Source organism: Erinaceus europaeus, chromosome 12 (genome assembly GCF_950295315.1).
Source record: "Erinaceus europaeus chromosome 12, mEriEur2.1, whole genome shotgun sequence".
Lineage (NCBI taxonomy): Eukaryota > Metazoa > Chordata > Mammalia > Eulipotyphla > Erinaceidae > Erinaceus > Erinaceus europaeus.
Window position 1 is genome coordinate 58,515,175 of NC_080173.1, and position 26,164 is coordinate 58,541,338.

The following is a 26,164-nucleotide window of genomic DNA, read 5'->3' on the forward strand; positions in this document are numbered from 1 at the left end:
TTTCTTTTAAGGAATGGGTACTTTTTTTGAGGCAATATCCATAATTCCTCATTTATTTGGATAATTGGAGCAGCTACAGTTTCACCATAGTACCTGTCACAGATAGAAAGAAAGAAATAGCAAGTTTTACTCACTTGTGCGTAAAATGGTACTACAAAATAGGTCATTTGTGTTATTAGATTAAAACTTTTAATACTATTTTTACAGATTAAGAAACATTTTGTTGTGAATATAAATGATAAGAAAAATGGCATAGGGAACATGTGACTAAATTTAGCATGTTTTGCCTACTTAGAGAACACACACACATACACACACCACTACACAACCTTGCTCTATGTTAAATATTGAAATAAATGAAAAAGAAAAAAGCCCTTGGGAACTCAGAATTAGTAAAGTCATGGGCCCCGTAGAATACACCTAAAATAGACTTCCTAGCTTCTTCCAACATGAAGACCCCAAATCTCATCTGCTATACCCTTAGCTTTAGGTTCCTGATTATTAAGCTTTTTTTTTTTTTTTTTGCTTTCTATCTTAATGCTTTTCAGTCACCAAGTTGCAGATGCTACCCTGAAGCCAATCTGACTTCCCTAGGCAGATGACCTCACCAAGGTGTTCTAGAACCCCACCTCCCGAGTCCAACCCCATTAGGGAAAGATAGGAACAGGGTAGGAGTTTGGACCAATCTTTCAATACCTATGTCCAGTGGAGAAACAATTACAGAAACCAGACCCCCACCCCACCTTCTGCACCCCATAAAGATCTTTGGTCTATACTCCCAGAAGGATAAATAGTAGGGGCCCTTCCAACGGAGGGGAGGGTATATGAAACTGTGGTGGGAATTGTATGGAATTGCACCCCTCTTATCCCATAATCTTGTTGATCACTTTTAAATCACTAATACAAAAAATAAAAATTAAAAAAAATAATTTACTAGTTGTTATAGACTCCGACAATAATAAATGTTGATAAGTAGTAATAAATGGTGACAGTTATCATTGAATTAAAAAAAAAGTTAAGTGCATAGTATCCTAGAGAAGAATAAGCATATTCATCTCAAATCATTAAAAATATCCCATTCCAAGTTTCCTTTCTTCAGTTTGAATTTTTTTTCTCAGATACCTAAGAACAATGAATACCTTCTGCACTGAACCCATGTAATAATCTGATGAAGTCATCACTATATCCATGGAAGGATCCCACTTGTACTAAAACCTGTACTGGTAAGGATTTTCTGTATTTTAACTGCTCAACTGAAATCTTCTGGTATGATAGTATTATGTGCTAGTGAATTCTGTTTTTTTTTCCCAATAGCTTTTTTATTTCTCCCTCCAGGGTCATTTCTGGGGCTCAGTGCCTGCACCATGAATCCACTGCTACTGGAGGCCATTTTCCCCCCTATTGTTGCCCTTGCTGTTGTAGCCTTGTTGTGGTTATTATTGTTGTTGTTGATGTTGCTATCGTTCGTTGTTGGATAGGACAGAGAGAAATGGAGAGAGGAGGGGAAGACAGAGGGGGGGGGAGAAAGATACACACCTGCATACCTGCTTCACCACCTGTGAAGCGACTCCCCTGCAGGTGGGTAGACGGTGGCTCCAACCAGGATGCTTCTGCGGTCCCTGTGGTCCGCCAGGTGCGTTTAAACCACTGCGCTATCGCCTGTCCCCCTTCCCAATAGCTTTTGCCCTGACTTTTGCTTAAATGCATCAGATAGTGCCTTGTGCTTCCTATCAAAAATGATTCCCAATAAGATATCACACTCCTGAAAACTTGGATTCTGTTTTTGCAGCACTAGATTCCACCTCGGATGAGGGTCTGAAGTTCTTTCCAACTTTCATTAGATAGCCCATATGTGCTGACCACTGTGAATTTGGGAATTGAGAATTTGGAATTTAACTTACCTCCAGATTTTGCAACCAGCTGGTGAGTAAATTCACTTTGAAATCGAAATGTAGCACATCTGAAAAAAGAAAAAGAAAAAGATCAGTGCAGCAACAGCTTGAAGACAAAAGGAGACAAAATCCAATAAAGCACGTTTCTCACACAAGCGTCAAAAATGGTAAATCTGTTTTCAAAATATCACCCACCATTACTTGAAATTTGCTGGCCAGAGATATATCCTGAATTATTTTGTCAAGTTCAGCAACTCGTCTTGGGTCAAGGTTTTGCAATTTTTACTAGCTTTACAGTGAGTTAGTTACAAGCCCAACTTCTAGCACTGCATCAGTTGGTCTTAAAGTGGACTTATTCATAATATTTTTAGCAATGAGAAGTTTGTTTTTTCTTTTATTTATTTATTTTTTTTCCAAAAAGAGCTGCCTGTACCTCATGTTGAACTTGAGTTCTGGAATTGTTCAAATCATGTTTAATTCCATTTTTACTGCATTTGGTCATCATCCAGACTAGCAGAGAGCTCACCAACCTGGAATGTAAAGGAGAACCAAAATCATATTCTTTTACTCACTGCACATGTGAATATAGTCACCCTGCACCTAACACATCACTCCTGGACGCATAGTAACAGCACAATGGTGCTCCCCAAGTTCTGACTATGTTATTTCAAGCATGTAGAAGCTACACTTGTTTGGCTTCATTCAAATTTCCTGGAATAGTTCTATATTTTTTTTCTAGTTTTTTCTAGCCTAATTCTTCCAATGCTATCAAGTTATAAATGCTCATTATAAGATTGTTCTCTAAGCTTATTTATCTAACTTATGACAATAGGCACTTATTATACCTTCTATATAATCTTGCTAGGTGAAAGGAACTAGCTGATATTTAATCTCATTGTTGATTTTAAAGAAAATTGTTATCTTCATTTATTGGATAAAGACTGTCAGAAATCAAGAGGGAATGGAATGAGAAAGAAAGACACCTGCAGCATTGTTTCACCACTCACAAAGCTTTTCCCCCTGCAGGTGGGGACCAAGGACTTTGTGCATTGTAACATGTGTGCTCAACCAGGTGTGCCACCACCTGGCACTGTTAATATTTATTTTATATGTGGTGAAGTATCTTAAATATTTCAGTATATATACAATAAAACTTGAGCATTACATTCAGAAAATTGACCTCACAAAGTTATTCAACAATTAGAATTGAAGAAATAGGGTATTTTTCATTTTCCTTTTAATAAATAATTGATGTGTGTTTTTTTCAAATTATTTATGTCTTATTTATAAGAATCAGCTATTTAAGAAATTCCATTTATATATCCTATGCTTATATGAATCATACATTTTTAAAAAGTTCTATTTAAATAGCTTAATATTACCAACTCTCTAGATTTTGAATTTCAACTAACTATAATCTTTCTTCATAAAAAATGTTTAAGGAAACACTTCTGCTTTACATATTATTATATAAACACTAAACACATCACCCTGACACATATACTGTCTAAATATACAGAAGTATCATGACATTAGATAGTAGTATGACAAGCTATATATATGTATAATATTATTTACCATTATTCAACTAACATGTGCCCATCTATTGGGACAGTCAGCAAAATATTTTTGAATATGCCTCTTCAAGCAATGACTAATTTGAGAGTAAGGAAAAGACGATATTGTGCATTTGTTTTTATATTAAGCAAACTGTCCCCAAATATGTTAATTTCATTGACAAAAAAATTGTACTTTATAATACATAGAAAATTTCTTTCAAAAACTGTGTATCTGTCTATCTATCTATATCTATCTATCTATCTATCTATCTATCTATCTATCTATATAATGTGGTAAGGGAGGTGGTGCGGTGATAAAGCTTTGGACTCTCAAGCCTGGGGTCCTGAGTTTGATCCCCAGCAGCACATGTGCCAGAGTGATGTCTGGTTCTTTCTATTTTCTCCTATATTTCTCATTAATAAATAAATTTTAAAAAGAAAAATAAATAAATTAAATAAAATGCTGGCAGAGGTGTTGGCAAAGAATGGAGTTAACATTTACTGAAGGAAAAAGAAATCCAAAGTAACAACACATGTAAAATGAGATCTAGCTCAAAAATGAAAGACCAAGAAATAAGGGCTTATGCAGATTTGTAGAAAATTCCTGAAAAATACTGACTTTATATATTGATAGATGGTGACTTGCAATCATTTTAGATATTTCATGGAACATTATTATTGGTATGGGCATTCAAAGTTGATCAACTTAGCCCATAATTTGACTTCAGATGCTACTACATTTTGAGACTTTGACTATGTTAGTAAGTTTGTTGATAATTATTTTCTTTACTATTAAAAGTAGAAATGATGAGGATTGTTAGTGATTCACCTGGTAGAGCACACATGTTATCATGTTTTGAGAACCCCAATTTTTGCAGGGGAGGAAACTTGATGAGCAGTGCAAATGGTACTGCTGGTGTCTTTCCTCTTTGCCTCTGTACTAATCTTTTCTTTTTTATATATGTATTTATTTATTTGTTTATTTATTTTTCCTTCTGTTGCCCTTGTTTTTTTATTGTTCTTGTAGTTATTGTTGTTGCTATTGATGTCGTCATTGTTAGATAGGGCAGAGAGAAATGGAGAGAGGAGGGGAAGACAGAGAGGGGGAGAGAAAGATACACACCTACAGACCTGCTTCACCTCCTGTGAAGTGACTCCCCTGCAGGTGGGGAGCCTGGGGCTCAAACTGGACACGCTGGTCCTTGCGCTTCGCACCACCTGCGCTTAACCCGCTGTGCTACCGACCGAAATCCCTGTACCAATCTTTTCCTTCCTCAATACTTCTCTTTGTCTCTCACTCTTTATCAGAAGAAACATACAGGAAAATATATGGCTACTGGGAACTGGGAAGTGCAAACACTGAGTTCAAGAGATAACCCTGGTGGCAAAAAATTAACAGGAAGAGTGTTTTAAATTCCCATTTATCTCTATTCCTTACTCACATCTTCCTTTTTTAAAATGAATTTAAAAACATTTAATATGTATCTTTTTTTTTTTTTAACCAAAGCACTAGTCAGCTCTGGCTTATGATGGTACAGGGGGATTGAACCTGGGACTTCAAAACCTCAGGCATGAAAGTCTATTTGTGTACTATTATGCTGTCTCCCCCACCTCTTTAATATATATATTTGTCAACCATTGCAGATGTATTATTATTTTGAATGCCTCAAATATTAAAAGTATAATAACTCAAAATAATATGTTATCATAAGTTATTATAATTTATTCCCATGCTGCTTTTCTTCTCTTTTACAATTTCAACCCACACCCACTACCCAGCTGACAACTTCCTCAACCAAAGTGCACTGGGTTTCCAAGTTCCTTTTGGTCCTTCTCCCCTCCCTACTTTAGAATCTTTGAATCTGCTTGGATAAACCATAGCTAATCTTAAGTCTCACCCTGCATTTTCCCTTTTAATTTCATCTATGATAAGGTCATTAGGTATTATCTCATTTTATATGATTACTTCAAGATCAAGAAAAATTAATTTTATCATTTCTTATAACTGAGTAGTATTCCATTGTGTATGTTTACCACAACTTCCTAAATTTATCTGTTGTTGGATATTTGGAATGTTTCCACATTTTGGTTATTATAAATTGTGTTGCTATGAACATATGTACATAGATGATTTCTCTGCTTTGGATATATTCCAAAAGGAGGAGTCATTGGATCACATGGTGAAGCTATTTCCAATGTTATGAGGAATCTCCAGGCTGTTTTTTTTTTTTTTAATAGAAGCAGGAAGAATTTATATACTGGCTGATAGTGTAGACGGGTTCCTATTTCCTTACAGTCTTTCTTTCTTTTTCAATACTTTATTTCTTTATTTACAGAGTAGAGACAGAGAGAAATTGAGAGTGAAAAGGAAAATAGGGAGAGAGAGAGAGAGAGACAGTGAGACACCTGCAGCATTGCTTCACCAATCATGAAGCTTCTCCTGCAGGTTGGGACCAAGGGCTTGAACCTGGGACCCTTGCACATTGTAACATATACCTTCAACCAGGTATGCCACCACCCAGCCTCCCTACAGTCTCCTCAGAACTTGTCTGTCATTTTTAATATATAAAATTCTCACTGAGAATTTGGTATATAGTAAAGTACAGTGAAACAAATAAAAATACAGACTTTTTATTTTTTAAAATGGTTTTTTTTAATTTTTATTTATTATTGGATAGAGACAGAGATATTGAGAGGAGAGGTGGAGAGATAGAGAGTCACCTGCAGCCCTGCTTCACTACTTGAAAAGCTTTACCCCAGCAGGTGGGGGCCAGGGGCTTGAACCTGGGTCCTTGCACACCATCGTATGTGCACTTTACCAGGTGTGCCACCACCTGGCCCCCAAATATAAACTTTCTATCCTTAATGCACTGCCCACGTAATCATATATTCCTCAATGAACTTTTCTCAATTTGTTGTACAAAAAAGTTTACATAGTTAAATACTTAAAATTGTCTACCCAACTGGATTCATCTCTAACCTATATCATATTTATTTTCCCAGATTACCAATAATTTCTGAAAATATATTAAATATGTGTTGTATATATTCCATCATATTCATATTATACATATGAATTTATTATGATGAAGTTAACAAGGTATCTTTTCTTGAAAATATTTATAATTTCTAAATTATTATGAATAATATAGGTGATTTAAAATTATATCAAAATTCTGTGGTCATCATCCTTTCTGATAACCATTTGTGAATATTAATATGAATAGTTATACTACTTTACAATGTTTGAGAACTGAGCAAGAAAAACTAACTAGTTTATCCTGGAAATTATATGTGTTGTATCTATATGAAATAATTATTTTCAAAAGTGTTTACAAACTACTATGCTTCATTTTTTTGTTATTTCATGCATATTCATTTCAGTCCTATTGTAGGGAGAATATTAATATTCTGATTTTTATAGATGAGAAAAGTGAAAAACAGAAGGAGTAAGTAACTAACCTAAGACTTAGATATAACACTGAGTAAAATGACATAGTCTATCAGTTCATTACATTGCCAAAATCCGGAGATAGATATTGTCACTTCCCCTCACACAGTGTATAAAGTCTCCACACTAGAAGCCCAATATTTGTACTGGGATATTCCTCAAGTTTAAGTTCCCCAGTGTGACTCTTGGCTAAACTCAAGTCAGTTTATTTACATTCAGTGTTTCCTAAATTTATGTACTTTATCTCTTCTGCTAGAATATATATGGTATTATATGTACTTAGAGCAGAGCCTGGGGCAGGCAATTAGTGATATTTTATGATATTCAAGAAAGTGTGGCTCTCATATTTAGACTAATATACTATATTATACTTAGGCTAAACTCTTTTGGTTCTAATCATATTTCTTCTTGAATAATTTGTTCACATAATTTTATGTATCTTACTTAAAATTTCCTATACCTAGTTTGAGTTTTCCCTAGCACTCCATTTGAATTATTCATAGTAAATATTAAATGGTCCTATGAAAATGTTATTTTTCTAAGATATCATAAGTCAATGGTAGCTCTACTGAATGTTCTCTCTATCTCAAATGAGCTTGTTGTTCCTGACTGCTACTGTCTTTACTCCACCTACTGGTCAGGAGACACTTCCAAGCTAAAATTAACAGCATTAGATTGAGAATTGGAACTAGTGCCTAAGCAAATTTGATTTGGCACAGTACAAAATTAAAAAAAAAAAATTAACACTCTTTCATTGTTCATATCTGAAAGAGAAACAATTAACAAACTTAGAAATTCTTATTTGAAGAAAACCAGTATGTCATTTCTGTGTTTCTTTTTCCATTAAGTGAACAGGCTTCTAATTTCTGTAGATACAAATACTAATACACTTGTCTAAACTTTACATCATTATAAGGAATTAGAACAGCTGGTTTATTATTTGTTTGTATGCTTTATAAGCATTGCCAGAGGCTTCTCTTTACCAATTAGTAGCTGAAGTGAATCGCAAATATAGATTGTTGAAAGATGCGTAAATAAATAAATAAATAAGGATAAAGTAATTGGGCTGGGAGACTTGAAACATGCCAGCAATAGGCTACTATGGTACTTCAGCTTCCGTCATTGTAATAAAAAGATGTATATCTCTGTATATATGTACATGTAAATATATACATATATTTATGTATATAAACATATGTATATTTAAGCTCACTTTATTGGAGAAGTGATAATTTACAAGTTATGTCATGTGTACATGTGTACAGTTTCTTTTATCTTTTTGCCACCAGGGTTATTGCTGGGGCTCGGTGCCTGCACTATGAATCCACTGCTCCTGGGGGCTGTTTTTTCCCCTTTTGTTGCCCTTTTTTTTTTTTTTATCATTGTTGTGGTTATTATTGTTGTTGTTATTGATGCCCTTGTTGTTGGATAGGACAGAGAGAAATGGAGAGAGGATGGGAAGACAGAGAGGGGGAGAGAAAGATAGACACCTGCAGACCTGCTTCACCGCTTGTGAAGTGACTCCCCTGCAGGTGGGGAGCTGGGGTCTTGAAACGGGATCCATATGCAGGTCCATGCACTTTGTGCCATGTACGCTTATCCCACTGGCTACTGCCCGACCCAATCCCCATGTGTATACAGTTTCTCATCTCCCTATAATAGGTGTTTTCACACCATATTCACCACAAACACAATTTTCTCCACTTTAGTGTAGCAGATACAATTTAATCATCAGTATTAGGGCATAGGAAATGAATGAAAACAACATTAATGTTTTTAGTAAAAAGAAAAAAAGAAACTTGGTCACTACTTGCCTGCCCTAGGCACTGCTCTAAGTACATATAATACCCCATATATTCTAGCAGAAGAGATAAAGTACATAAATTTAGGAAACACTGAATGAAAATAAACTGACATATATCTTGTGTTTATCCAAGAGTCACACTGGGAACTTAAACCTGAGGAAATATCCCAATACAAATATTGGATATATCCCAATACAAATAATATGGAGACTTTATACATTGTGCGAGGGGAAGTGAAAATATTTATCTCCGGATTTTGGCAATGTAATGAACTGATAGACTGTATCTTTTTACTCAGTATTATCTGTCCATTTCCTCTTTAAACTATTCTGAAAATGGAACTTTTTTTGGATGTCACAGGATGATTGCTTTTCTGCATATCTTCTACTTATTTGTTTTTTATTCCTTATTTTTTCAGATACACAGAGAGGAACAAACACTACAGCACCAAAACTTCTAATGTGGTAGACATTAGGTTCAAATCTAGGTAGCTCATTTAGCAAAGCAGGTGCACTATCCAAGTGAACTATTTCCCAGAATTTTGTTGTTGTTGTTGCCTCTGCTGGGATCTCATTGTTCTAGGATGAGTTTTTTTTTTTCCTCTTTCTTTTTTCCTTTTTAATTTTTTTTTGTTTATAAAATGGAAACATTGCCAAAACCATAGGATAAGAGGGGTACATTCCCAAACATTGCTCACCGCAGAATTCTATATCCAGGAGTCAGGCGGTAGCACGGTGGGTTAAGCACTAGTGGCACAAAGTGCAAGGACTAGCATAAGGATCCCAGTTCGGGCCGCTGGCTCCCCACCTGCAGGGGAGTCACTTCACAAGTGGTTAAACAGGTCTGCAGGTGTCTTTCTTTCCCCTTCTCCGTGTTCCCCTCCTTTATTTATTTCTGTCCTATCCAACAATGATGACAACAATAATAACTACAACAATAAAACAACAAGGGCAACAAAAGGGAATAAATAAATATTTTAAAAAAGGAACTCCATTTCTAGTCCCCTCCCTTGATAGCTTCCCTATTCTTTATCCCTCTGGGAGTATGGACCCAGAATCATTGTGGGATGCAGAAGGTGGAAAGTCTGGCTTCTGTAACTGCTTCTCCACTGAACATGGGCATTGGCAGGTGGACCCATAATCCCAGTCTGTCTCTCTGTTTCCCTAGTGGGGCAGGGATCTGGGGAGGTGGGGCTCTAAGACACATGGTGGGATCCTCTGCCCAAGGAAATCAGGTTGGAATTATGGTATCATCTGGAACCTGGTGGCTGAAGAAGAGTTAAGATATAAAGCCAAACAAATTGTTGACTAATCATGAACCTAAAGATAAGAATATTGCAGATGAAGATTTGGGGGTCTCTGTTTTGGAAAAAGCTAGTAGGTCTGTTTTAGGTATATTCCAAGGGGCCCATGACTTTACTAGTTTTTGCCTGAGCCCGACATCTAATATGCAGGTGGATCCAGATTATTGTCTGGGGAGATGGTGTCATAGTTGGGAAAAGGATTAGAAAGCTGTATCAGGGAAGAGAGTAGCTCCCATATATGGGAAAGGTATATAAATATTGTCAACTGTAAACCCCACCGGTTGATCTGGATTCTTAAAATAGAGGGAGAACAAGAAAGAGGAGAAACCATGGCACCAAAGCTTCCATCAGTGAGATGGAGGCTGGGCTCAAACATGGGTGGCAAACTGACAAAATAGATACACTAGCTATTATACTTATATTTTATTTAAAACTGAGCTATTTTACCAGCCCATCTGCATAAGTTTTATGAATATCATCATGGTTCATCTCATTGAGCCTGTTCTCTTTCAGAGTCATGAGGTTTCGTTCATAATCTCTTCACTAAACCAGCTCTACTTCATTCTGACTTTTGGCTCATACATTTACAAAAAATAGTGTTTCCTTTTGTGAAAGATAATTAACATGCAAAATTTTTATAAGGGTGTCTTTCACATTGTACCTATATCACCTAATCCCATTATCTCTTTTCAGAGGTGAATGCAGACTTTAAATGTCTATGTCTTAGTTCACTGTACAGCCCCTTACAATTCTGATTTTCCCTTTAGCCTATTCAGTATCTTATTTTTTTATTTTATTTTTATTTGGTTAAAAAAGGAGATATTAACAAAACCATAGGATAAGAGGGGTACAACTCCATGCACTTCCCACCACCAGATCTCCTTATCCCATCTCCTTCCCTGATAGCTTTCCTATTCTTTATCACTCTGGGAGTATGGACCCAAGGTCATTGTGGGATGCAGAAGGTGGAAGGTCTGACTTCTGTAATTACTTCCCCACTGAACATGGGTATTGATTGGCCAATGCATACTCCCAGTCTGCCTCTTTCCCTACTAGGGTGGAGATCTGGATAAGCGGAGCTCCAGGACTCATTGGAGTGGTTGTCTGTCCAGGGAAGTCTGGTCGGCATCATGCTGGCATCTGGAACCTGGTGGCTGAAAAGAGAGTTAACATACAAAGCCAAAAATATTGTTGACCAATCATGAACCTAAAGGCTGGAATAGTACAGATGAAGTGTTGGGGGGGGTACTCATTATACACTATTGTGTACTTTTGCTTTCAGGTATATATTTTGCCCTAATTTATGGATACATGTGAACATATGCTGTAACTCACAAAACCTGGTCTATATCTAGGTGTAGGGACTTTGTTAGGTAGTGAAAGGAAGGGTCTCACCTGAGTACTGAAGTACTGGTTGTGATTCCACACCTGAAGTCTCTGGACACAGTCTGAAGTGAAGCATGCTGAGTTGTTACTTGTTGTGTTGATGAGGTTGGGATCGGTAGATGCAATATTATTTGGTATGAATTGAGAGAAGCATACAGTAAAGTGCCTAGGATTCCATGACAGGGGGAAATATAGATTCTATAGTGGAAATGTGAGATTCCTGTGTCATAGGGTTCAAGAAGACAATAGATAGTTATTGTTATCATCACATTATTTGGTAATTGGGTTAACTTTGAAAAGTCCCTTTGTTAGGATTTGCTGTATAATACCCAACATCACCATAATTTATGTCCTTTGACATTATTTGTATATAGCTGTGCCACCGGTTGCTTCTGTTTTCCCTAGTCTAGGGACAGTCAACATATCAAAGATTCAGCCTATGTATTTAAAAGACTCAGTATGTGCTTTAACAAATTTGAAACATACAATCAGTTTTCCCCTCTCATATTAATTAAATAGTAATTTATATGACTACAAATAGTGTACGTAAACACCATTCCCACCACCAAAAGAGTGTGTCCCATCCCACCCACCCACCACCATCCCCACCCCACTCCCAGTGCCCCAGGAAGCCGAACATCCACCCTCACCCTCACCCCAGGGTTTTTACTTTGGTGCCCTACTCTAGAGTATTAAATATCTTCCATTGAATTGGAATTGTATATGATTGTGTCTAAAATCATTTTGGTGAGTTACTGAATCTTTCTGGGTATTATTAGACTTTCAGTTATATTTAGAATGGCATAAGGACCCCAGTTAGAGCCCCCGGCTCTCCACCTGCAGGGGAGTTGCTTCACAGGGGGTGAAGCAGGTCTGCAGGTGTCCATCTTTCTCAACCCATCTCTGTCTTCCCCTCCTCTCTCCATTTCTCTATGTCCTGTCCAACAATAGCAGTAATAACAATAATAACAAAGGCAACAAAATTAAAAAAAAAGAGATTAAGGGATAATATCTGTAAGATTTGCATATTGATTATGTATGGAGGATGGGGACACCATATTTACAAAATGTGAAAACCTGTGCTATGGTTTCTAAAGTAGGAAAAAGTAAGGGAATTTACTTAATACTGAAATTGGTATACTTTGGGCAAATTTTTAGTATGTAACTGAATTTGTAATTCTTCAGTAAAATTTTAATTACATAAGACAGGAAACATTAAAATTTTATGAATAATATTGATTCAGTGATATGAAAGATAAAAAAAAAAGTGAATATAGACTGAAGTTGGGAGCCAAAGATGCAAGGACACAGGGGAGGATTAATTTTATGATTCCTAAAGCAGTTCTGGCATAATGTTACTAGTTTCAAATAATTTATTTTAAAAAGCAAGTTATAGTTTTTGCAAAGATTATTTTTCTTTCATCTAAAATACAAATATGCCTCACCTGACCATGACATCTTCTAAGTCATAATTTTATTTGTGTTTATGAAAGATATTTACTACCAAAGTAAGTATGAAAATTCTAAGAAGAGGATTAAAGATGAGATTTCATCTTTCTTTCTAATGAAAAAAGTGATGGACTTTTAAAAATATTAATGGGGGGGGCAGAGCCAAGATGGAGACTTGGAAGCAGTAGATGGCATGAGCTCCAACAAGCAGCAGCTTGTGACCTGGGATTCTCTGGATAGGGTAGGATACTGAGCTGTCTGTAGGAGGGTGAACACCAGCTGGCCAGGGTGGCACCATAACAGAGTCCCATAACTCACTCTTGGGCTGACAAATGGAGGCCAGGGGGACAAAGAAAGGAAATCTTTTGATTATTTCTGAACTCACCTCCCCCCACCCCCCACCCCAGAGCCAGGTAGAGAGAAACAAGTTCCTCTCACAATGGTCCATTAGCCATTATAATAGTTTTCCATCCTTTCACTTTTAAGTCTATGTTTGTCTTGTTGGGTCAGATGGGATTCTTGCAAGCAGCATATGGTTGAGTTGTGTTTTCTGATCCAACCTCCCACTCTGTGCCTTATAATGGGTGAGTTTAAGCCATTGACATTGATTGATATTATGGATTTAATGTACTGTAGTGCCATTATTCAACAATTTTTTATTTGCTCTGATATGGCAAGTATTATGGTGATGTTCTTATTTATAAGAGGTCTTTTATAACCTCTTTCAGGGAAGGCTTGGTGATGGTTGCCTCCTTTAACTGTTGTCTATCTAATAACCAAAATATACAAAGAGCTCAGCAAACTTAGCAACAAAAAAGCAAATGACCCCATCCAAAAATGGGCAGAAGATATGAACAGAACATTCAGTACAGAAGAGCTCCAAAAGGCTAACAAACACAGGACAAATTGCTCCAGGTTTCTGACTGTCAGAGAAATGCAAATAAAGACAACATTAAGATACCACCTCATCCCTGTGAGAATGGCATACATCAAAAAGGAGAGCAGCAACAACTGTTGGAGAGGCTTTGGGGACAGAGGAACCCTTCTGTACTGCTGGTGGGAATGTAAATTGGTCCAGTCTCTGTGGAAAGCAGTCTGGAGAACTCTCACAAAGCTAGATATGGACCTTCCATATGACCCAGTAATTCCTCTCCTAGGGTTATACCCCAAGGACTCCATAACACCCAACCAAAAAGAGATGTGTATGCATATGTTCATAGCAGCACAATTCATAATAGCTAAAACCTGGAAAGCAACCCAAGTGCCCAACAACAGATGAGTGGCTGAGGAAGCTGTGGTATATATACACAACGGAATACTACACAACTATTAAGAACCATGAGCCTACCTTCTCTGACCCATCTTGGATGGAGCTTGAAGGACTTATGTTAAGTGAGTTAAGTCAGAAAGATAAAGATGAGTATGGAATGATCCCACTCATAAACAGAAGTTGAGAAAGAATAAAAGAAAGGGAAACTAAAGACAGGATTTGACTAAATTTGGATTAGGGCACCAAAGTAAAAACCCTGGGTTGAGGGTGAGTGTAGATGTCTGGCTTCACAGGGTAGGGGGAGGGCAGGGCAGGGAGATGGGACTGAACACAGTCTTCTGGTGGTGGGAATGGTGTTTATGTACACTCCTATTAATTTATAGTCATATAAATTACTATTTAAATAATATGAGAGGGGAAAATTGAATGTTTCAAACTTTTTAAATCACAGACTGAGTCTTTTTAATACATAGGTTGAGTCTTTGATATGTTGACTCTTAAAAGCTTAGACCTGGGTGAACAGAAGCACAGCTATATACAAATAATGTCAAAGGACATAAATTATGGTGATGTTGGGTATGATACAGCAAATCCTAAAAAAGGGATATCTCAAAGTTAACTCAGTTGCCAAATAATGTGATGATAGCAATAACTATCCATTGTCTTCTTAAACCATAAGACAGCAGGATCCTCCTGCTTCCTCTTTAGAACCTGTATTTGTTCCAGTCCTGGAACCTCTAGGGTGAGGCTCACTTTCCTGCATGCTTCTCTCAATTCATACCAAATGATTTTATATCCACCAATCTCAACCTAATCAACGCAATGAGTACCACCTCAGCATGCTTCACTTCAGACTGAGTCCAGAGACCTCAGGCATGGAATGTCAACCCTTCACCCTCGATACTCAGGTGAGACCTTTATTTCATAGTATTCCACAATTTCATTCCAGTAGGTTCACTTCCTAACAAAGTCCCAAAACCTAGATATATACCAGGTCCTGTGAGTTAGAGCATATGTTGACATGTATCCATAAATTAGGGCAAAATATATACCTGGAAGCAAAAGTACACAATAGTCTGTAGTGAGTCAGTATAAAGTTCCTAATGAACTAGTGTATACTTAGACTTAGATACCCTCCTCACCTACTTCCTATTATGGTTCTCTTATTCACTCCAAAGCTAACCTTACCAAAGCAAGGACTGCAAAAGCTGAATAAGGGAAAGAGACTGACATACTTTAATGATGACTCTTTAGTCACTATCAGGCCACCCATAAGCTGGGGCCCTCATCAGCGAGTCCAGAGATTCCAAAACAGACATGATGGGCCTAGACCTCAAATAAATCCCTCTCTCCATTGTTACTGGTCATTTCTATCAGGAACAACACAATAGACCTCTTTGTGGGCCCCCATAGGATCTTGCCCTCAGCTTGGATCAACAATGGTAGAGTGTTCCATCCTCTGAAGGGAAGATAGACAACATACTCTATGCTAACCCTGAGGAACATGGGTAGATATTGGGGCAGCTTGGAATGTTGCTACTCATTCAACCTTACACTGATTGCTAGCTATGCGATTTTAGGTATTTATCTCACTTCTTCACGCTCTCACAGGAGGACAGTGGGCTGAAGATCATCCACTATGCTATTTGAGCTTATGGAGATAGGCAGTATGGTATAATAACTAAGAGAACATGAATGTGATTAATTGGAATAATGGCCCTAGTTGTTTATATTCTGCTGTATCCATGCCTAGTGGTAGTATCCTCCTACTCTGACACAGGGTTTGTGTTGTTTTATTTCCCATGACTTACTTTAACACATAGGGTTTTAGCAAATCAGACACAAGTAAGTTAGAAAAGTGCTTACATATTGCCATTTTCATTCTATGACTCACTATCATAAACATATGTACAGAGACTAGTCTTGAAAAGGATCTGAGAAAGGTAATAAGATGGAGAAAACCAATTTATCTTTGACCAACCCACAATCAGACAACCACAGCCATATCAGAAAAAATGTGGTCAACACTAGAAGCACCAACTTATACAGTGTCAAGTGACTGAACGTGTGTGTGTGTGTGTGTGTGTGTGTGTGTGTGTGTTTAGCCAAAACTACAGAGAACAGATAACACCACAGATATGTCATCAATGATGAAAAATGATTGTTCTTAGTAACTGAATTGCTTGGCAAGTTTACATAGTATTTTCATGATGAACGTTATTTTATAGAGTAAGAATTAGAGAATTTTGAGGAAGAAACAGAAATGATTACTTTAATGAGTCATAACTGAGAAAGAAATTCTTGCCATATGTAAGACTCAGCATATGGTGAGTTAAAAAACTGTCAGGTTAGAATTCTAAGTGTGAGCCAATTATTACTTATAACTGAAGATGAATATATTTTCATATAGAAATGACAGTATTTAATAGCAGAGATTATCTCTGAAAGAATTCTAATTGATATACGCAATAACATTCTGAATAGAGGATCTGAGAAGGGAATGTCCACTTAATTATTTTTCATAAATGGTCTTATACAAGTTGACATATATGTTTGTATTTAAAAATATTTAGCTATCTCTGCTTTAAATCAGTAAACTTGCATGTTAGAGACTTAGAAGATCCCACATTCAGCCACTAGCACCATCATATGCCATAAGAATGCCCCCCTCCAAGATAAATAAATAGTGTGGCCCAGGAGGTTGTACAGTGACTACAGCATTGGACTAACAACCATGATGCTCTGATTCATTCTCTCTCTCTTTCTTTCTCTTTTTCTCATTAATAAATTAACAAATGAGAAAATTACAAAAGTATTAAGAATACAGATTTTGCTTTATGCAGGGATAGGTGGTGGTGCAACCGGTTAGGTGTACAGATTACAATGCACAAGGACCCAGGTTCAAATCCTTGGTCTCCATCTGCAGGGGGAAAACTTCATGAGTGGTGAAGCAGTGTTGCAGGTGTCTCTGTCTCTCTCCATGTCTATCTTCCTGCCCCTTCTCAATTTCTCTGTCTCAATCCAATAATAAATTTTAAAAAATATATTAAAAGCAAAGGGCAGGCAGAAGTCCCCTCCCCCTTCAAAAAAAATGGGAAGAGAGAGTGGGGGGGGGGGGAGAGAGAGGACAGTACTTTTCTGCTCTCACATATTCACATACAGCGGTGCCCAGGATTAAGCCTAGAATCTCTGTAGTTTTAGTCATGCAAATCTTGTGCTTTAAAACTGAGTAATCAGGGGGGCTGGATGGTGGCTTACTGGGTAACCACATGTGACACACATGATGCATAAGGATCCCAGTTGGAGCCCCGGCTCCTTACCTGCAGGGAGCTGGCCTCACAGGCGGTGAAGCAGATCTGCAGCTATCTGTCTTTCTCTCCCCCTCTTCTGTCTTTTTATTTTATTTTTTATTTATGGAAATATTGACAAGACCATAGGATAAGAGGGGTACAATTCCACACAGTTCCCACCACCAGAATTCCATACCCAATCCATTCCCTTGATAGCTTTCCTATTCTTTATTCCCTCTAGGAGTATGGACACAGCATCATTATGGGGTGCAGAAGGTCTTGCTTCTGTAATTGCTTCCCCGCTGAACATGGATGTTGACAGGTTCATTCATACTCCCAGTCTCCAGCCTGTCTCTCTTTCCTTAGTGGGATAGAGATCCGCGGAGGTAGGGCTCCAAGACACATGGTGGGTCCTCTGCCCAAGGAAGTTGGGTTGGCATCATGGTATCCTCTGGAACCTGGTGGCTGAAAAAGAGTTAAGATATAAAGCAGAACAAATGGTTAATTAATCATGAAACTACAGGCAAGAATAATACAGATGAAGATTTGGGGTCTCTGTTTTGGATAAAGCTAGTAGGTCTATTTTAGGTATATTCCAAGTGGCCCATGACCCTACTAGTTTTTGCCTGAGCTTGACATCTAACATGCAGGTGGACCCAGGTAATTGTCTGGGGAGATGGTGTCATAGTTGGAAAAAGTATTAGAAAGCTGGATCAGGGAAGAGAGTAGCTCCCAAATATGGGGGAAGTATATAACTATTGTTAGTTAACTGTAAATCCCATTGATTTGATCTGGGGCCCATAGTCAACACAAGAGCCTATGTAACCTCTGCATCCCTGTAAGTCTCAGATTGCATTCTGTGGTCACAGCTAGGAACATTCCAGGCTGCACTAATTTCAGGACCCATCTTCCTTGGACGGTAGATAAAGTATGCTGTCCAACCTCCCTTTGGAGAATGGAACATTCCCTACCATTGTTGATCCACATTGAGGGCAAGGTCCTATGGGGGCCCACAGAGGAGTCCATTTTGTTGTTCCTGATGGAGATGAACAGTGAACGTGGCAAGAGGGCTCTATTAGAGCTCTAGGTCCATCATGTTTGTGTGGGAACCATAGAGCTCCTTGACTAGGGCCCCAGGTTATGGGGTGGCCTGGTAGTGACTAAAGGGTCATCATTAAAGTGTGCCAGTCCCTTGCCCTTATTCAACTTTTGTAGTCCTTACTTTGTCTGACAACATCAGCTTTGGAGTGATTGAGGGACGTGTAATAGGAGGTAGGTTAGGAGGGTATCTAGGTCTAAGTAGACACTATTTCATTAGGTATTTTATGGTGTCTTTTCAGGTCTCTCTGCTTGCTTGCTACATTTATTGAGTCACTGCAAACTATTGTGCACATTTGCTTTGATGTGTATATTTTCCCCTCACTTATGAATACATATGTCCTGTCTCATGGGTTCTGCTCTATATCTAGGTTTTGAGGTTTGCTAAGAAGTGTACCACCTAAAATGGAATTAAGGAGTCCTGGTTGGACTCCGTTCTCTGCCACCTAAAATGGAATTAAGGAGTCCTGGTTGGACTCCGTTCTCTGTCTTCCCCTCCTCTCTTGATCTCTCTCTGTCCTGTCCAACAACAACAACGATAATGACAGTAATGACAACAACAACAAAATGGAAAAGAAAAAAAAAACAGCAATCACTGTAGCCCTGTAATTCAGAGTAAATACTGGGCCTAAATGAGGCAAAGCATAGCCAAATTTGAGCTATTAAGACAGAGAAAAAAGTAAAATATCAAATGGAAAATAATGTGAAGGATAAAAAGAAAATCAGCTCTTTTTAATCTTTTATGTTAAAGGTGAGTAATTTTAGGCATTATTATGTATATGCAATATACTTTAAACATAACTTTTGAAATTAAAATAATTACAAAGTATAGTTTCTCCCCACTGCTGCAGATTGTATCATTTCTAATCCAGTAACAAGAATTAAGGGCCAGGGTAAGCGATTCAGAAAGAAAATTATACTAATTAAAAAAATATATTAGATGATAGGGAGCATTAAGTATCTCAGTAATCACTATAAATTTACATTAAGCATTAAAATTATACATTGAAAGATAGTATAAAATGGAAATAAATGATAAATATCACACTTATAAACATAATGGCTAAATATCTGATAAAATATTTGACAGCTAAGTACTCTGGGCTGATGCTATTCAAAGATAACTGCTGTGTAGTATTAATATAACCTTAAAGGCCTTATCTGAGGGTGGAGGGGGGGGAAGATAATTTGGTGGTGGGTGAGGTGTGCTAACAGCAGTCTTGGTGAGGTGTGAAACTATACTCCCAAATAACAGAAACATATTTATTTTTTACTTCTGAGGCTTAATAACTACAGGATTCTACCACTCTCAGCAGATTTTTCCTTTTTTCCAATCCAGGAAAAAATCAGTGAGTTAGCTTCCACTCTCTCTCTACCTTTCTATTTGTTTCCCTTTCTCTCACACACACTCTTTCAGTGTTTATTTGTTTTCAATAAAACAAATAAAATATATTAAAAAGAGAAGGAATAATACAGAAAGACAGAGAGAGAGACACCACAGCACTGCTCTACCTCTTGTGAAACCTCCCTTTTTACATGGCACTCTCATGTGGAACAGAGACTTGAACCCAGACAGTTGTGTGTGGTGAAGTGTACACTCTATAGGATGGACTGTCGCGGGCTCTTCAAAAGTTGTCTTATAAATCAACTTTTTTTTTCTTAAAAAAATAATTTGATTAAAAAAAGAATTATTATTATTACTAAGGACAAAATTATAGAATGGTCTACTTATAGGGGCCGGGTGGTAGCGCACCTGATTGAGCGCACATTATATAGTGAGCAAGAAGTGTGGTTCAAGCCCCAGTTCCCAGTCCTGCAATGGGAAAGCTTCACAAGCGGTGAAGCAGTGCTGCAGGTGTCTGTCTGTCTTCTCTCTCTGTCTCCCCCTTCTTCTCAATTTCTGGATGCCTCTATCAACTAAATAAAGATTTTTAAAAAATTTTATCAAAAGAATATAACAACTCAAATCCAGTTTTATGTAAGATAAAATTAGAAATAAGAGACAGAATTATTATTTTAAATATAATCAGAGATCAGATTTTGACATCCCTTTCTTTTAAAAATAAATCTTAGTAATAAGCTTGATTTTAAAAATGTGAATAATCTTATTTTCAACAATAAGAGAATGCCTCAATATATACATTTATTATTGCTTCTTTTCCACTGAAAAACACATAGAATTTGTATCAAAATTTATAATACACTAACTCATTGAAATAAAACTAACAATACCCTTAGCAAGATGATTAATCTGTTTAAATTGAGTCAAATTGAAAAAAAACAGAATAAAACTATAATTATAACACAATTAGATGCATTAAGACATATGATCTCTTGTCTCTATATACACACACACATTGAATACAATTTGTTTTACAGGTATTTTTTTAATCAAAACATAAACAAGTCAAATAACCCTTATATTATATGATTGTGGAGATGACACTGTATATAAGCTACTTCATGCAGATACTTTATAGAAAGCTTCTTATGCATTTTTATTCACAAAGATCGTTACAGAGTTAATATAGCTTGATGTGAAAATTGAACATATAGGATAAAATATAATAATCTAGACCAATTGCACTTATGAAATGAAAATAACCCTGTAAACTTTTTATTTATTTATTATTGGATAGAGACAGAGAGAAACTGAGAGGGGGAGGGGGAGATAGAAACAAACAATAAAAAGAGACACTATCAGCTCTATTTGACCACTTGAAGCTTTCCCCCTGCAGGTGGGGACCAGGGCCTTGAACATGTGTCCTTGTGCACTGTAATGTGTGTGCTTAACTAGGTGTGCTACTGCCTGTCCCCACCCCCCGCAAAAATTTATCTGGGTAAATCATATTATTCTATGTTTCCAATAATGTGTTATTTCTATAGTAATTTCTAGGATCTGTACCCCTGTCTTCCAAGATGGAAATAATTCTTCTTCTAGCGTTTGCCCTTCTTCCGTAGCCAGTCAACAGCATCAGGTTGAGCCTGATGTAAAGTTTCAAGACCTCCTTTGAATCTGGAGAGGTGGCAGTCGTTGACTATGTGGGTCATAGTCTGTCTGTAGCCGCAGGGGCAGTTCGGGTCGTCTCTGGCTCCCCAGCGATGGAACATAGCAGCGCACTGGCCATGGCCTATTCGATAGCGATTGAGGAGGGCCCAATCATAATGTGCTAGGTCAAAGCCGGGTTGACGCTTGCAGGGGTCTGTGATGAGGTGTTTGTTCTTTACCTCAGCTGACTGCCAGCTCTGTTTCCAAGAGACTGGAACAGAAAAGTTCAGTGTAGGTGTAGGGGACCATATTGAGTGACGAGACGTCAAGCATTGAACAGGTGGGCGAAGATATCCGCGTATATTGGCAGGTCCGGTCGAGCATAGACGTGGGAAATGAACTTAGATGATGCCGCATCCCGACAAATATCTGGTGGGGCGATGTTGCTAAGAACTGGCAGCCATGGAACCGGGGTGGAACGGATGGTTCCAGAAATTATCCTCATGGAGGAATATAATTTGGAATCGACCAAGTGGACATGGGGGCTACGGAACCATACTGGGGCAGAGTATTCTGCAGTGGAATAGCATAATGCCAAAGATGATGATCATAGTGTGGAAGCGCTCGCGCCCCATGAGGAGCTGGCCAGTCTTGCAATGATGTGATTCCTCGCACCCACCTTTGCTGCAGTTTTTGTGAGATGTTTGTGAAATGACAGAGTGCGATCGAGAGTAATGCCAAGATAGACTGGCTGGGCTTCATGCCAGATTCTCGTATCGTCAAGCTGCACATTAAGCTCACGCGAGGCCGAGGCATGGTGTAGATGGAAAACAGATGATACCGTTTTTGCAGTACTAGGAATTAGTCGCCATTTTTTACAGTAATCAGATATCAGAGACATGTCTTTCGTGAGTGTTTCCTTGAGGATGTCGAACTTGGATGCCTGAGTTGCACAGCAGATGTCATCGGCGTAGATGAACTTCCTTGAAGAAATTTCTGGGAGGTCATTGATGTAAATATTAAATAGCGTAGGAGCCAGAACAAAGCCCTGTGGGAGGCCATTGAGACAAGTCTCCATCTGCTAGACTTGTCACCCAGATGCACCCGGAATCTTCTGTTTTGGAGAAGAAACGATATAGTGTTGGCCACCCATGGAGGCAGGCATCTTGAGATCTTGACCAGGAGACCACGGTGCCAGACCGTGTCATAGGCTGCTGTGAGATCAACAAAGACAGCACCTGTCTTTAAATTTTTCTGGAATCCATTTTCAATGTAAGTTGAGAGGGCCAGGGCTTGTTCACAGATAGATCTTCCTGGGCGGAAACCAGCTTGGGCGGGTGATAGGAATTTCTCTGTAAGATGAGAAATACGTGACAGAAGCAGCCTCTCAAGGAGTTTGTAACACACGGAGAGGAGAGAAATTGGTCTATAGCTGGCGGCTATACAGTCTGGAAAAGAGAAATTTCCCATGAGTGGTCATCCCACTTCCGGTTATCTTGTCCATCTCCAAAAATCTCTCCCTTTACACTGTCTGAACTGGAAGACGCTTTGAAGAGGGTTAAACCGGGAACAGCTGCTGGCTATGATAACATCACCCCAGAACTCATTCTTAACCTGGGCCCCGCAGCAAAGAAGTGGCTTGCTTCATTCCTGTCCCACATCTTGGAATCTGAGTCTATGCCCAAAGTTTGGCGTAGTGCGAAGATAATAGCGGTTTTGAAACCAAAGATAGACCCAACACTGGCCGCCAGCTATAGACCAATTTCTCTCCTCTCCGTGTGTTTTATGGAAATAATGATATAAATAGATAGGTTAGCATTAGAATTTATTTGACATTATCCTATCAATTGCTTCTATAATTACAAGCATAGTTTGGTAGAAGAAATAGGGATGTATTATAGTCATAACAATGTACTGTTAAATTATTCTTAGTAGTAAATACATGCATATGTTACTACAGAGGGTTTTTTGAGGTTATTCTAATTGCATATTATATATAAATGATATAGAATACATGTTTTCTGATTTACCTTCATAATGGTTTGTGTAGTAGTATCTGTGCCTATAAAATTATAGATGCGCAAAGCGCAGGGACCGGCGTACGGATCCTGGTTCGAGCCCCCGGCTCCCCACCTGCAGGTGAAGCAGGTCTGCAGGTGTCTATCTTTCTCTCCCCTCTCTCTCTGTCTTCCCCTCCTCTCTCCATTTCTCTCTGTCCTATCCAACAACAAAGCAACGTCAACAATGGCAATAATAGCTGCAACAACTAGGGCAACAAAAAGGGGGGGAAATGGCCTCCAGGAGCGGTGGGTTCATGGTGCAGGCACCGAGCCCAGGAGGAAAAAAAAAAATTATCATAGATTTGGGAGTCGGGTGGTATCACAGTGGGTTAAGCGCAGGTGGCGCAAAGTGCAAGGACCAGCGTTAAGGATCCCAGTTCGAGCCCCATGCTCCCCACCTGCAGGGGGGTTCCCTTCACAGGCGGTGAAGCATATTTGCAGGTGTTTTTATCTCCCCCTCTCTGTCTTCCCCTCCTCTCTCCATTTCTCTGTGTGCTATCCAACAATGACGACGTCAATAACAACAGCAATAGTAACTACAACAATAAAACAAGGGCAACAAAAGGGAATAAATAAATAAATATTTTTTAAACATTATCATAAATTTAAAAATATATAATAGAGGGGTTGGGTGGTGCACCTGGTTGAGTGCAGATGTTACAATGTATAAGGACCCTGGGTTTAGCCCCCAGTCCCCACCTGAATAGGGAAAATTTTATGAGCAGTGAAACAGGGCTGCAGATGCCTCTCTTTCTCTCCTTCTCTATCTCCCCCATTCCTCTTGATTTCTGTCTGTCTCGGTGGAATAAATAAATAAAGATAATAAAAATTTAATATATGGTAGAATATTTAAAATCAACCTCCTATGTATAACTATAATATATATCATTCATTAGAATGTGTATAACTTGTATTCAAGTCTATATGAGATAACAAAATGAAATAAATATTAGGCATATTAATATAAACTAATTGAAATGGTTTTAACTGGGTTAGCTAGTCATGGGTTACCATGTCAGTTATCTAGTACAAAGCCTTCAAGTGGGAGTGATAGCTTCACTTACTTGGATAGGATAAATTCAATCCTGATACCCACTGAGTTTCAGTGTTATGGTATCTTCTCTGTTTCCCGGTCTCTTTCTCTCTGACAAATGTGGCTTGGAGTGTTGAAGTTCCTCCACTTCATCCCCACCCTCCCAGGACTGAAAAAAGAAAAAAAGCCTGAAGTGCTTGACTCAGTTTTCAATTTCACATTTTTTCTTTTAACATACTCACCCATTCACTCTGTGTGGTTGCAGATTATGCAATGTCACTGCCTATTGCAGTTTTATGAATACACATTAAGATGTGTTTACTAAAGTGTGCTTTTAGAGACAGAATTTCAGTAATGAGCACATTATACCTTCAATGTTATGGATATGCTAATTTTGCTATAAAAATCAAGTAAGGCAACCTAATTTTATGTTTAAAAATAAATGTGCAAAATCAATCTGTTGAAACATATAAATACCACTGGATAACTAGTGGAATATTTTGCATAGTAAGAATCCCTTCTGAGACTGAGGTTTATATTATCACACTCATGCTATCTGGGTACCATACTGCATTAAGTGACTTCAAGAAGAGGATCAGGCTATGAGTTTCAAGCAGATGCACATTAATCTCTGCTTTGCATACTATAGTGTTACATTTCTGAAAAATAAGTACCCTGATACTGTGTCATCAAAAAATTTTTCCTATGCACTATTTTTTAACTTATCTCTGACTGAGAAAGAGGCTTCAGGAGATATATTAACCCCCCCCTTTTTTTAATTTATTGCCACCAGGGTTATTGCTGATGCCTGCAGGACAAATTCGCTCATCCTGGTAGCCATTCTTTTTCTTTTTTCTTTTCTTTTTTTCTTGTCTTTATTTGACAGGAAAGAGAAAAGAGTGAGAGAAGAGGATGGGGAGACAGGGCACAAAAGACAGAGAATACTTGTTTCACCACTTGTGAAGTTTTCCCCCTATAGGTGGGGACCAAGGGCTTGAACCTGTGTCCTTAAGCATGGTAACCTGTGCACTTAATCATGTGTGCTGCTGCCCAGCCCCTCCCCAAACCCAAAGTTTTTGTATATAAAATAGCATGCTTAAGAGATGAAATATAGGGGACCAGGTGGTGATGTACCTGGTTAAGTGTACATATTATCATGCTCTAGGACCCAGGTTCAAGCCCTTGGTCCCCATCTGTAAGAGAGAAAGCTTCATGAGTGGTGAAGCACTGCTGCAGATGTCTCTCTGTCTCTCTCCTTCAACCTTCCTCTCAATTTCTCTGTCCTATCAAAATAAAGTTTAAAATATATACTTAAAAATAAATTTTTAAAAGGTGAAATATATGAAATAGTATACAGAGCAAAGGATATACTCAGACTGTGGCAAATACCATATGTGCTGATATAAAAAATTATATCAATAAAAAAAGATGGAGAAAAAAGCTATTTTGTAACTGTATATGCTTACTGAATAATCAGTGTTATGCTTTCTGGATCACTGTAATAGGAATGCAGTTAGCACAGTTGCCATGGAACTTATTAAGTCATTGATTAAACAGTAAGTGCCTGATTTTCCACTTT

At 38.0% G+C, this 26,164-nt stretch overlaps 1 pseudogene; it reads right to left on the bottom strand.

The window, feature by feature from the left end:
• The window catches only part of LOC132542120 (probable dimethyladenosine transferase), a 55,172-nt pseudogene extending 44,643 nt beyond the window's left edge, over positions 1 to 10,529 (bottom strand).
• Positions 10,530 to 26,164: the final 15,635 nt, after the last annotated feature.